We start from the raw sequence: 10,853 nt of genomic DNA, 5'->3' as shown, positions 1-10,853 counted from the left end.
CCATTCTTGGTTGAAAATATTTATTTTTACATTATTTTTACACTTCGATACTCTTATATATTTATTTTCATATTTTATTTTTTTCTTTCTATTTGTAATTTTCCATGTTTGTAGGCTAACGGAATTAAATTTTATAATTTACATTTATTATTAATGATAGGGTTTTATATATTGTCATTATCGCATTTCTGTACGTACAAACGTGGATATCCGAATATACTAATATATTTATGACAGGAACATCAAAAATTTCATTTGAATTCAATTCGTGAATATTGTTCAAGTTTAAAGTTCCAGAATAAAAATTTCCATTTCTAGCAAAATTAATTGTATTACTTATTGTGTACTTGCCTCTGACTCTTTGTGAATTTCTCTGATTACAAATTCTTCTACAACAGATTTCGGATCAAATTTTTCGAATAATTTTTCAATTAATCTTTCTTTGTTTGTTATTGTTTTCGATTAAGTAATTTAAGCCAGTTTTCATTTCAATTAAATCGTCATGGTCTGGTGTCCCTGTGACGAATTTTATAATTGAGCTTACAAAGTTTAGTGAACGTCGTGTCCTATAGTTTGTGGGTATTAATTGTGATTTTAAAGCCTCTATTTTACTGACAAGAATAACCTCTTCTTCATTCGGATTTGCATTATACCTGTTCCTCATAACATTTTCGTACGGTGTAAGTATAGTCGTTAAATTGGTTACATGGTACAAAAATCGTGTGTATTCAAATAAATACACAATGTCTGTCTCAGTCAAAACAAACTTTCTATTACTGATATCAATCACTAAATCTGCAAAAGATGAGTAATAGCAGAACCAGTCAAAAACGCTACTGCCTTCCTTCTTTTTCCTTCCTCATCGAGCAAATGTGTGAACAGTGGAGAACGTAGGAAAAACGCAGAAATCAGAACAATGTTGCCATTGCTCAATACGCATATATTGTATAGTTTTGTACACATCTATGTTTTCAATTACAATTTTTTACAATATAAAATATCAAAACTGAAAACAAACTATTAAAAATAGTTTATATATTTATAAATAATAGTATTCGACTCTGATTATGAGTTATTTTAAGAAAATTCCAAACATATTGAACAGATTGAATTATAAAAGTTGATAATTACTGCAGTATATCGATATTGGCAACCCTGCGTTGTGAGAGAGCAATCAGCTGCCACGTTTCTGCGGCAAAAATCCCAATGTCGTGAATTCTCATGTCATTCCAAGTCAAAGAGGGAAGGGAGTAGCATTTTTCACTGTTCAGTTACACTGCCCGCCCATAAGATAGGTCGGGCAGCTGACACGGGCCACGATTCTACGTTTTTTACTGGTTCTGCTATAAATTGTAAATAATATTATAATACCGCCGTACATACTGTACCTTGTCTTCAAATGCTGTCCTTATGAATATTTTTTCCTCTCTTTTACAGCATGTTTTTTGTACTTATTGGCACCTTTATTCCGCCTGTCCGTTCAGGAATAAAATATATCACCTGACTTATATGCATCTTTATTGTGATAATTTAATAATCTTCCCTGATTTTTGAGTAAAATATCTTCTATTTCCGGATACTTTTCCCGATTTAAGAATACGTCTTGCGGTTTGTATCCTGTAGTTCAGGGATGGGCACATTTTTTCCCGAAAAGTTAGCAAAGTGCGCACGGGGCTAGATGAGGGAAATGTCAGTGTACGGAGGGAAGGGCATAAGAAGTTACGAAAAAAAATCAATTACATTCCTTCGAAACTTAATGTTCATCACAGAATGGTTGCGGCAATACTCGCATTGGACACAAATTTAAGAGCGGAAGTTTACTTCATATCGGAATTGTACAGTTGTGTGAACAGAAAGAGGTAAACGTAATTTGCACGTTTTAGAGATTCGCATTAATATCTGTTTTAATTTACCTTTGCATGCTGGAAATTCTAATCACTGTTAGGAAAAAAATATATATGTCATACTTGTATCTAAAAACAATTTTATTTAATAAGAAAACAGCATATTTTAAAACTTCACAACACTTTTTGGTTGTTCCTATTTTGTTCACATCACTGTACATGTGATAGATCAGTTAATGTTGGTGATGCCAGTTGTAAAAATTCATTTTAGTCACAATTGGGAAAACTTTTCTCAAGTTGTGGGCTTTTATACGTACATATGCATATCTGCATATATGTATAGAAAAGAGAAGATACTTGTGACCATTATATATATTGTGTTCCATTTAATGAAAATGCTTATATGAATATATGATTTGTGATATTTTCAGTTTGGTTGTTTTATCAAAATATTCAAAGAATTGAGGTTTTTTTCTATAATTGTTTTGTTAAATTTTAAAAATCTAAGTTGCCTCTGGAAATGTATTAAAATAATAATATGCGCTATAGAAAGGGAACACATATTTTCAAAAACATAAGAAATCATCAAATAAAAATATATTTGCGCGATAATGCATTATTGATTCCGAATGGCTAAGCACACAAATAGAATACAAACGCTAATGGCAGAAACATCTTCTCACTTCTGATTTTGGTACAATAATGCGTGAAGCTATAGCAAATGAGATTAAACCAAACATATAATTTATTATTTCAAATAAACAAAATTAAATGATGATATAAAAACATATTAAAAAAAATGATTACTAAAATCAAATATTTATAATACTTTTTGTTATTTGTCTTACATTTTATAAATTTATAGTAGTTACAAAGAAACTTAAAATTGTTAGGCAATTTTACAGTTATTACCCACAGTGCAACTTCCCATATATGCGCGAGCTCTCAAGTGCTGAATGCAAACGACATCTATCAAATATTAAAATACACACGTTCCTAACGACACTGTTATTTTGACTGCTGCACGACTACACGACTGTAGGCCGGCAGTTGTCGTTCTCGCTAACTTCAATATACTCCTATATTTGCCAACGACAGTAGGACGACAGTAGAGTTGACAGTAGAATGGAAGATAGAGAGATAGAGGTAGAGAGGTAGAGTGGTAATGCCACTAATATGTAAAATGTAAAATTATTCACAGTTCTAACAAACTTGACGTTATTTTACAAATAAAAGCATAAAATAGCTCTATTATATCATTTGTAATAAAAATTGATAATTTAAAACAAAAATATATACCTATTTGCTTATTTTTTGCATAAAAAATCTCACTTTGAACAAAATATTAAAATTTCATTGAAATGCAAGGTATTAGTATGGCCACAACGAAATTGTGTACATGCAAAATGGAGAGCTGTGTTATCTTGTTCATGTTGTAGGATGCACAACGCCGTTTTCAGTTCACTGTCGTGCTGCCATGTCGTGTCGCGAGCATTGTATTCAGCATATCATTTGTAAACATGGTGTGGGAAAATACGTTGCTCTCATTTGCAAATATGGAGTGGTAAAATACGTTGCTCCCACTTCCCTCTTCATGTTTGCCCGTGATGATCCCCTCACCTAGCCCTCAAAATGTGCACTCGTGCCCGCACGGGCAAAATGCCACTGAGGGCTAATATTTTTGCCCTGCTGTAGTTGAATGGATAGTTTTATTGTACTCTCGTACCGCGTTAAACAATTCCTAGCCAGGAGCTGTTTTGTTTTCGCTAGCTAAGCTTGTCGAAATTTCGATTAACCTACTATGAACCCGTTCAACTTGACCTTCGTTGTTGAATGGTGTTATGGAGTCAATGCATGTGTAATTTGAAGTCTGTTACACACTGCCTTCGCTACGTTGCCTACGAACACATTTTTGTTATCAGTCATAACATGTTTGGCGTTGGGGTACACTTGAGATAATATTCTCTTCTTCTTCTTAATTGGCGCAGACACCGCTACGCGATTATAGCCGAGTTAACAACCGCGCGACAGTCGTTTCTTCTTTTTGCAACGTGGCGCCACTTGGATATTCCAAGCGAAGCCAGGTCCTTCTCCACTTGGTCCTTCCAACGGAGTGAAGGTCTTCCTCTTCCTCTGTTTCCCCCGGAGGGTACTGCGTCGAATACTTTCAGAGCTGGAGTGTTTTCGTCCATAAGGACAACATGACCTAGCCAGCGTAGCCGCTGTCTTTTAATTCGCTGAACTATGTCAATGTCGTCGTATATCTCGTACAGCTCATCGTTCCATCGAATGCGTTATTCGCCGTGGCCAACGGGCAAAGGACCATAAATCTTTCGCAGAACTTTTCTCTCGAAAACTCGCAACGTCGACTCATCTGTTGTTGACATCGTCCAGGCCTCTGCACCATATAGCAGGACGGGAATTATGAGTGACTTATAGAGTTTGGTTTTTGTTTGTCGAGAGAGAACTTTGCTTCTCAATTGCCTACTTAGTCCAAAGTAGCACCTGTTGGCAAGAGTTATCCTGCGTTGGATTTCTAGGCTGACATTGTTGGTGATGTTTACGCTGGTTCCAAGATAGACGAAATTATCTATAACTTCAAAGTTATGACTGTCAACAGAGACGTGTGTGCCAAGTCGCGAGTGCGATGACTGTTTGTTTGATGACAGGAGATATTTCGTCTTGCCCTCGTTCACTGCCAGACCCATTTCTTTTGCTTCCTTGTCCAGTCTGGAGAAAGCAGAACTAACGGTGCGGGTGTTGAGGCCGATGATATCAATGGTGAATATCTGGTCGGTTGTTGATTTGCCAGGTCTAAAGCCACACTGATAAGGTCCAATCAGTTTTTGACGGTGGGCTTTAATCTTTCACACAATACGCTCGATAGAACCTTATATGCGATGTTGAGGAGGCTAATCCTACGGTAGTTGGCGATTGTGGGGTCTCCTTTTTTATGGATTGGGCAGAGCACACTTAGATTCCAATCGTTGGGCATGCTTTCGTTCGACCATATTTTACAAAGAAGCTGATGCATGCTCAGTTCTTCGCCGCCGTGTTTGAATAACTCGGCCGGCAATCCGTCGACCCCTGCCGCTTTGTTGTTCTTCTGGCGGGCAATTGCTATTCGAACTTCTTCATGGCCGGATAATGGAATGTCTGCTCCATCGTCATCGATTGGGGAATCGGGTTCGCCTTCTCCTGATGTTATGCGATCACTGCCATTCAGCAGACTGGAGAAGTGTTCCCTCCATAATCTAAGTATGCTCTGGGCATCGGTGGCTAGATCATCTTGACCGATGCTACGGCTGCCACTATGCCGGTCTCTTTCGACCAATTCAGCGATTTTATCGCAATTTTCGACGACAGGCCTTCCGGAACGTGGCGCATCTTCGACCACCTCTACACAAGAAGGAAAACGTTGAAACCATCGTTGTGCGTTGGAAATGGAAACTGTATCGTGTCTATAAACTGAACAAATTTTATTGGCGGCTTGAGATATAATTTGCCTTTATGGTAGTAGTACTGTACAATATGCCGTATTTTCTCTTTATTTTGCTCCATGTTTGCGACGCTATAACTCACGAACGACTTAAAGGAAACGACAATCAATCAAATCCGTGTTAGCGCGTGAAATGAGCTTTCCAAGAAGGTATAGCATTACCCGATGCGACGAATAAAACTAGAACTACGCGCTTTCAGCGCCAACTAGCGAAAATACCACAAGACTTTTTTGACAACCCAATATTTCCTCTATGTACTCATGACAATTTAGTTTGTTTTCCAGTTTTCGTAAGTAACAATATTTTGAGTTCTTATCAATGGTGGATGGATGGCTGATGTGTATATTATTGTTCATGTGAAATACATACATATGTATGTATATCCATTCGTATGTATTCCCCTACTTTTGTTGGAAGTGTAGTGTTGAGAACCATCAGTGGTCGGATTTATTGTTGTCTTGATGAAGTGTCTGCTATAACATTTTGGTGTCCTGGTTCATAAACAAGTTTTGCTCCAAATTCTTCAATTAAATTTTTCCACTTTTTTAATTTCGTATTCGAATTCTTTTTTGACATTGAATATATGAGGGACTGATGGTCTGTGTAAATAGTCAAATTTGCTACTCCATATAGATAGTTTCGTAACTTTTGAAATGACCAGACTATGGTTCATACTTCTTTTTCATTTGTGCTGTAATTCTGTTCAGTATCATTTAATGTTCTTGAAATGAAGCCAATTGGTTTTTTATTTTGAGATAGGGCTGCCCCAATGGCAAAATTATTTGCACCAGTAAATAAATCAAATGGTATCGAGAAATCGGGTTGAAAGCGTCTGTTTGTTCCCGAAGTGCTATTTTTATTTATTGCAGTGCAGTGTCTACTTTGGCGCTCTGATTTTTTCTTATCATTCCTTGATCTGCTCTTAAATCAATAGTTAAGGGTTTAGTGCAGGCCCGTAGCCAGCTTTTCATTTCGGGGAGGGCTGAAGTAAAAACATATATAAACTTTAAATTTTCTGTTTATTAAAAAAAAAAACAATATAAATTCATATACATATTATTTAAATTATTTGGTAGTTGTAACTTAAATAAGTAATATTTTTCTTTTCTTCTTGTTTGCCATATCATTAATTACTTCATCTGGATCTATTTTAATATCCCAGTGCACTGCAATAACAGCAAGTGCACTCAGCCGCTCATTGCCCATCACACTGCGTTGTAAAGTTTTTATTCTTTTTTAGGTTGAAAAAGTTCTTTCAACGGAAGCGGTCGTCACTGGAAGAGTTGCTAATATTGTAAGCAGGTAGTGAATATTTTTAAAATACGTTGCATCGCAATGTTGCAGTAATTTCAACACTTCGATGGTTGGATCTATTGATGATAAGCTGGCACACCACAATCGATACTCTGATTTTAATGCTGTCATTGATATTTGCTCCTCGAAGTAAATAGTTAAATTTTTTAATTCTTCGGCATTATCAATTGCAGCAAAACCTGGGAGTAGAATTTGAAATGACGAGAGTATATCCTCATTCACTAATAAACGTTCTGTCATGTTTTGAATCAGAGCATCAACGCATGGAATAAATATTGTAACTCTGAAGTGGCTTTCAGGGCTTGTGCAAGGTGGATTAGCACGAGTAGTTTGACGCGAAGTGTCAAAAAGATCTTTAGACATTTGTGATGCTGTTTGGAAAATATCGTTGAAAAAACCATCCGCTGTTTCTATTATCTGGTGCAGAGTTCTTATTAATTCTTTGGCTCGGTTCATTGCTGATACAAAATCCATAGATTTTTCTTGGAGTTGCACAGACAGTGGCAGCGTTAAGCTGAACAATTGCTCACAGACGAATAGACTAAGCAAAAAATCGCTTTTCTCTACCGCTGCTAAGAAGGCTGATGCTTTAGACGAAATGGACCACAAAGCTTATAATGCTTTCATGCCTTTCTATAAACCTTGTTTCACAAAGGCGAACAAGTCGTCTTTTTTTGCTTTCTGGTGCGTGCTTCTGTATAACGTCCTGGAAAATTGTGTTTGCATTTGAATGGTTTCTAAATAAATTTGCTATTTCATTGACAATACCAAGGCAGTTCTGTATTGAAGGTAATGACATAGTATTAGAAAGCGTAAGGTTCAATCGGTGATTAGCGCAATGAACATATCGTGCTTTTGGATACAGTTGTCTTATCCTGGTTTGCACTCCACTTAAATGCCCTGACAAGTTTGCTGCTCCGTCATATCCCTCTCCAACCAACTTCACCATATCAAGATGAAGATCTGTACAACGCTTAAGTATGACTTTTGATAAGTTTTCAGTCACGTTCTAGTGTAGTTGCGTACGACTGTTATAGGTTTGAACTGAGTTGTGTATAAGAGTTTCTAAAGATTCAGTCAGTGATAAATCTTTTTTATTTGCGATTTATTTCAAAAATTTCCTTATTTCGGGGGGGGGCTTCAGCCCTCTAGCCCCCCCCCTGGCTACGTGCCTGGTTTAGTCATAGATACAAAATTCTTAATAAATTTTCTATAATAACTAGCTAATCCTAAAAATGTTTCAATCTTGTTTGGATCCACAGTAATCCGATTATGCTTAATGATGTGGCCAAGATACTCGACTGAGTCTTGAAAAAAATATGACTTTTCGTCTGAAATTTTCATATGTTCTTCAGGTGAGGAAGAGAATATTAATACATCGTCTATATATAAATATGCAAATTTACCAAGATATTCTCGTAAAATATCGTCTACGAATCGTTGAAAGATTGAGGGTGCGTTTTTCAACCCAAACGACATCCTAACGAACTCATACTTTACTCCATTGACAAAATCGGTCTTTTCTCTATCGGATTCCTTTATGAAAATTTCATGGAATCCTGATTCTAAATCTATAGTTGAAAATACTTTTTCTTTTCTTAAATTTTGGATAGTCATATTTACATCAGGTATTGGATATCTAGTATCTGTGATGGTCTGAGCGTTAGTTTTTTGGAAATCAACTACCATTCTTCTTTTTGGCTTTCCTTGTTCGTCAGTGCCTTTTTTGGAACAGTCCATATGGGTGAATTATATAGGCTTTTACTTGGTTTATATTTCCTTTTTTTAATAACTCGCTAATTTCTATATTCACAAAGTCGTTGTCCGCAATGGGATATGGATATTGTTTTGTCCATATTGGATCCTCTGTCTAGGTCCTAATTGTTGTAGTGAAAGGAAGAGTTTCACGTATTTGAACGTTTTTTTAGCATTAGTTTCCTAATGTCTTCTTCGTATTGAGGGTTATTGATAGTAAAATTAATTTTTGCTCTACGTTATGGGTCACTTCCTTTTGGTATTTTAAACTATAATCAAATAAATTCACTTCTGCTTTAAGAGTTCTAAGTCCCTGTTCTCCTAATATCATATCGAATTCATTTAGCTTATCTATTTCATAATATACTAAATCATATCCATATGTCCCAATCACTTTTTTAAATTAATGACTGAAAAGCCATGTAAAATTTTTGTTTTAAAAGAAATAATGTGTATGGAATGCTAACGGTGTTAACCAACACAAATTAGAGATTGTCAGATTTCTGTCTGAAAAGAATATACATAGATGTAATGCTTATTTCAGAAACTCATTTGACAAATAAAAAAAATTTCATACACCGGGATTTAAACTATATGTTACAAATCATCCGGACGGAAAAGCGCATGGTGGTACGGCAGTGTTGATTAGAAATCGTTTAAACCACTATGCTCTAGAACAGTGTTTCCCAAAGTGGGCGATAACGCCCCCTTGTGGGCGCTGCAGGTGTCAAGGGGGGGTGCGGTAAGAGACCCAGAAAGAAAATGGGGGCGTTGTGTAGAGGCCTGGGGGGTTATTTGTAATTTTATTTAGCTAGGAGGCCTCTTAGACAACGACTACATGAGCTCTCGACTCTCAACAACAACTTGTGACCATCAACTAATATGAATTAAAAGATTGCTCAAACTCGGTTCTATATTTCTCTCCGCGTAGTTCATATATCTGTCCTATTTTATTGAATATAGAAAAAATGAAAATCATGTCAATCGGTCGCTCCATTTCATAACGGGCCATCTCGACAAGATAGAATTTATAGAATACTAACTGTCAAACGTATTGCTATTGCCATTGCCAAATCTGTATGTGGGCATAATATAGGTAGGTTCGAGCTGATGTAGCGCATGCTTTGATCTCTTGAAAAATTTATTTTATCATTTGCGAAATGACGTCGGGTAGGTAGCTGATGTAGCGCACGTTTTGAGCTTTTGAACTCCTTATATCTTTTATGTGGAAATAAAAAAAAGGATCTTTATCCTTTCTTACAAATGTATTTCTAAGGAAAATAAGAAAAAGAGAAAGACCCTTTTTTTGGAAATGTATTTCTAGGAAAAATAAGGATTCATATTTTGGACTACTATATAATAATTGTGCTAAAGCATTCCTATATAAAAAATGTAATATTTATTTTATACTAGAGTACCCGTCCACGCTTCACTGTGGCTGATACATAGATAATTCTACTACTACTACCATCTATATGATTTCTATTAGTTGGATTATAATTATTAGTTAATGAGATATAGCATTAATGTGAAGCAACTGTTTTAGTTTACAAAAAAAAAGATTTTAAAGCATTTCGTGTGTTAATAAAACATTGTTTTTTTTTGGGAAAATACTGTTGAATTTGGGGTCTGCATCAGGGAAATCCACCGTTGAAAAGATATTTGCTATGCTGAAAGCAGGCGAAATGAGTAAAGTAGGTGCCTCCAACAAAAACAACCAAAACAACGAACATCTGATTCTGAGAAGTGTTTAAGTGCTCTCTAATCGGAATAAAACCGAATTTTTGCGTCGGTGATAGAAACATAGCTCCATCATTTCCCACTGGAGTCCAATCGACAGTCAGTCCAGTATACTGCACATGATGAATCGGTTCTCAGGCGTGGAAAGACGAAAAGGGCGGCTGGAAAATGCACGCTGGAGATGCACGTACTCAGCGCCTGATTATTGAGCCAGTTATAATCTATTACACTGCATATTTGGTTGCAGTTCTTTTCTTCTATTCCTAATACTTAGCAATTGTATCAGTTTTGAGGACGAATCTGCTTAAAATTGTACGCATATATTCAATTGATTCTTACAAAGATGAATTTTGAACAAATGCTAATGATTTAAAATATAATTTTTGTATTTATGAGTTGTATTGGATTCTAACATAAAGAGATAAAAGGTATCCTATGTCCTTACTCTGGCTCTAAGCTACCTCCCCACCAATTTTTAGCCAAATCGGTTCAGCCGTTCTTGAGTTATAAATGGTGTAACTAACACAACTTTCTTTTATATATATAGATAGTTTTAATATTGATTTTTCTTACAAATATCAAATTGTCATCCATACATCATTACATAGCTGTCATTTGCGTTTTGTTATTCCAAGTCTGATTCTTTTTTGTTATTGTTATACCACGTTTTATAGTGACTGACGTTTCATGTCAAGTCACA

Source organism: Bactrocera dorsalis, chromosome 6 (genome assembly GCF_023373825.1).
Source record: "Bactrocera dorsalis isolate Fly_Bdor chromosome 6, ASM2337382v1, whole genome shotgun sequence".
NCBI lineage: Eukaryota > Metazoa > Arthropoda > Insecta > Diptera > Tephritidae > Bactrocera > Bactrocera dorsalis.
Note: the sequence above shows the minus strand (reverse complement) of the source record.